General features: G+C 26.5%; 1 long non-coding RNA gene across 1 annotated transcript; it reads right to left on the bottom strand.

Moving 5' to 3' along the window:
• Positions 1-2,220: 2,220 nt before the first annotated feature.
• Positions 2,221-3,867, bottom strand: LOC124418481. The gene is made up of 2 exons (XR_006940030.1): positions 3,563-3,867; positions 2,221-2,331 (listed from the first exon to the last, which is right to left on the bottom strand). It is a non-coding gene; the product is annotated as an uncharacterized LOC124418481 (long non-coding RNA).
• Between the last annotated feature and the right edge of the window lie 488 nt (positions 3,868-4,355).

The raw sequence follows: 4,355 nt of genomic DNA, 5'->3' as shown, positions 1-4,355 counted from the left end.
TAGTCTATAGTCTAGTCTATAGTCTAGTCTATAGTCTAGTCTATAGTCTAGTCTATAGTCTAGTCTATAGTCTAGTCTATAGTCTAGTCTATAGTCCAGTCTGTAGTAAAATCTATAGTCTAGTCTATAGGCCAGTCTTTGGTTTAGTCTACAGTCCAGTCTATAGTCTAGTCTATATCCTAGTCTATAGTCTAGATTATAGTCCAGTCTATATTCTAGTCTATAGTCAAGATTATAGTCTAGTCTATAGTCTTGTCTTTATATAAGTATGATATGTCTTTTGTCGTTTTCTCTGTCTTTTTATAAAATTAACATATAACAACTTTATAATGCTCATAGAAGAACAGTTGGCGTATGATTAATATATATTTCTTGATGAATAATCATACGTCTATGTTACCCACAAACAAGTATTATAAACTTTTGCATATAGTACATACATTGTAACAAACATTGTACTTTTTTGTATGAACATTCTTTTTTTTAGTTATTGTGATTTTAGCAATTTCACATAAATGTTTCGGAAAAGCAAAAAAGGAAAACACAAATATGAAAGGAAACAAAAAGAAAGAAAACAAAACACTTGCAGGAACTTGCATTTAAAAATCATTTATTTTCTTAAACAGTTTAAGGTTTAACAATCTTCTTGTATGTACAATTGTTTGTTTTTTATTATTATTGTTTTCTATTTATTGTCTCTTGTTTAAGGCCTTTCTTGACATAATGCAATAAGAACAAATAAACGAGAATTGTAACAATAAAAACTTGTTAACCTAGTTTTCTTTATAAATATGTTTTCTTTTTTATTTTTAAGAAATTGATATGTTTGTTGTATTTGTGTCTACATAAATATATAAAAGATATTAATTGTGTTTTTACCTTAGACGTACATATTGAAGGGCAAAGCAATGGAAATTCAAAAATATGGGTTTTTAGATTGTTCTTGCTTATGTGCCACGCCCCATTTATGACAATTTATGTAAAAAAACAAAATAATTGGCACGCTTTACGATGGCAAATTTTATTAATTAGTTTCAAATTTTAATGCTGTTTGTAAAACTAGCCAAACTAACAAGAGTTTTGATTTTATAGTGACTAATTTAATAATTGTTTATGATCCTGTTAGCACCCTTAATTCCCACATATGCCTTCTTCAATTTAGGTTTAATTCTCGCTCATCAGTGCATGTTTTTCATACATGAAGCAAAACTACAATAATAAAATAGAAACGTCACAAGGTGACTTGACAACAACAAATGCAGCAAAAAAAACTTTACAACGGTAGTAATTTATTTATACATATTATAGAACAAAAACAAATTACAACAAAATCATATTAAAAACAAGAAGAAAAAATGCATTCAGGCGCGAGTGCAGTGCCCTCATCATAATTACAAGGACATTGTCGTCGCCATTATTATCCTGGTGTAGTGCTTATAGTGAGTACTTGTTTGTGTCAGCGTTAGTGGTTGTTTTGTTGTGGAATTTTTTATTCACACTAATTGTATGTGTGTGTGTTTGTTTTTTTTTGTTCGTTTGATACTCAGTTTTAAACGTTTGATTGATGTTTTCGTGTGATAAGTTGACCTAGACAGATTGCACTTTTAAAAAATATAAGATATTTTGTAATGATATGTTGGCTAAGTCAAAGTATAAGACATTAACATAAAGATATTATGCTAAACTTCAAGAAACAAAATTTTTACAAGTAACCGTCTACTTCAGTTCTAGTTCGGTTCTAGTTCATTTCTAGTTCAGTTCTAGTTCAGTTCTAGTTCAGTTCTAGTTCAGTTCTAGTTCAGTTCTAGTTCAGTTCTAGTTCAGTTCTAGTTCAGTTCTAGTTCAGTTCTAGTTCAGTTCTAGTTCAGTTCTAGTTCAGTTCTAGTTCAGTTCTAGTTCAGTTCTAGTTCAGTTCTAGTTCAGTTCTAGTTCAGTTCTAGTTCAGTTCTAGTTCAGTTCTAGTTTAGTTCTAAGTTTTATTTTTATTAATCAATAAAGTAATTACCTTGAGTTTTGATTTCCTCTTTAGAGCAGCAATAGAACGAGATGGTTGTCTTAAAACCTCCAGAATGTTTTACACAATTATTTTTGAAGTTTTATTTTAATAATTAAAATTTTTATTTAGAATTTTTAAACAAAACACTATTTTTATTATACAAATAATTCAAAAACCACACACTCTTTATAAGTTTTTATTTGAAAATATATTTTTTTGTTTTATTTTTAAAATATGCAAATATTTATTTAGAGAATATGCATGCATACATATTTAGGTACACACGCTTATTATATGTATTTATTATATTGACTTTTATTAAATGTTTACCGGATCTTTATTAATAAATATATGAAACCATGTCCATAATGATTAGTATTATGAATTTTTAAACAAAAAAGATAAAACACAAAATGTATATTTTATATACATATGCACGATGTATTGTAAATTACGCGCAATAAATAATTATATGATTTTTATAAACAACAAAGAAAAAATTTAAAGAATTGTATGAAATATTTAAATTTTAAAAGAAAAATTTAAACAAAACTATACCTTAAGAAAAGGTAAAATAATTTTATTTTCCTAGTAAATTTGTGTCGATTTAAATGTTAGACACATTAAAATAGTATTTAGATAAATTTAATTATATTAGTAATTAAAAATTTTACATTTTTTTAACACAAACGTTTAATCATTCGCTAAGGTGTATTATTGAAGAAACATTTTGTAAATAATGTAAATAACTAACTAACTACCTAACTAACTAACTAACTAACTAACTAACTAACTAACTGACTAACTAACTAACTAACTAACTAACTAACTTACTAAATAAATAACAAACTAACTAACTAAGTAACTATCTAACTAGTTAGCTAACTAACTGTTTAATTACCTAACTAACTAACTAAATAACTTACTAACTAACTAAATAACTTACTAACTAACTAACTAACTATCTAAATAACTTACTAACTAACTAACTACCTAACTTACTAACTAACTAACGAAATAACTAACTAACAAACTAACTAACTTACTAACTAACTAACTAACTAACTATCTAACTATCTAACTAACTAACTAATTAACTAACTAACTAACTTACTAACTAACTAACTAACTAATTAACTAACTACCTAACTAACTAATGAACTAACTAACTAACTGTTTAACTACCTAACTAACTAGCTAACTAAATAACTTACTAACTAACTAAATAACTTACTATCTAACTACCTAACTTACTAAGTAACTACCTAACTAACTAATGAACTAACTAACTAACTAACTAACTAACTAACTAACCAACTAACTTAATAACTAACTAACTAAATAACTAACTAACTGACTATGTATGTACTTCCAGTTTTGACCAGATATCCTTTCGAAATCGAAATTTCTGCTGAGAGCCCTACAATTAACATAATAAATCTTAAATTTAAACAAATTTCAAATAAAAAATTATCAAAATAAAGCAAAAATAACAAACACGCGACTTTTTAGTTCAGTGTAACGTTAATTTTTTAAGTTTTAATTATTCAAGATATATGTATGTACTTATGTGTTTAGTCGTGGTTTTTATTTGTGTTGTAGTTATATGTACAATTTTTTCTATATGGTATAATTTTTTTTAAAGCGTTGGGGTGTTTGACCTATAACTGTATTTAATGGCAATTTTCACGTTCACACACGAACACAAACTTAATAATACATATACACACATACACGCATTTAAGAAATGCGGTCAAATTGCAGTTTTCAAGTATACTTAAATTCTTTTTTTTCTAACACTTGAACACTTTTTTAATTTTTTTCTATTCTCTAACTGAAAACTATATTTTTTTCCTAAACACTTTTACAATTTCTTTTTATTACCATAAATAGTATTATTTTCTTTATTATATAAAATTAAAAAAAAAACCTTGAACAGTTGTAATTTTTATTAATTTTCAATTTCTTATTGTATTTTTTTAATTTATTTGTCTTAATAACTTATACACATGTGTTGTGTGTATTTAGCAAATAGTTTTTTTCCCGGTTTCTAATTTTTATTCCGTTATTTCCGTGTGTTTTCCTGAACAGAGTAATTGCAACTAAACGTTGTGCGCTGCTGCTCCATAAAATTATTCCTTGGGCCAACATAAAATTTAAATGAAATACCATTATTTACTCCCTCTCTCTTACACACATACACAGACAAATAGCTAAAAAACTGCAATGAATATTAGGGGTCATCCAAAAAAGAGAACTGAACTAGAACTAAACTAGAACTGAACTAGAACTGAACTAGAACTGAACTAGAACTGAACTAGAACTGAACTAGAACTGAACTAGAACTGAACTAGAACTG

This window comes from Lucilia cuprina, chromosome 2 (genome assembly GCF_022045245.1).
Source record: "Lucilia cuprina isolate Lc7/37 chromosome 2, ASM2204524v1, whole genome shotgun sequence".
In the NCBI taxonomy this organism is placed as follows: domain Eukaryota; kingdom Metazoa; phylum Arthropoda; class Insecta; order Diptera; family Calliphoridae; genus Lucilia; species Lucilia cuprina.
This window is presented reverse-complemented; position numbering and strand designations above follow the sequence as displayed.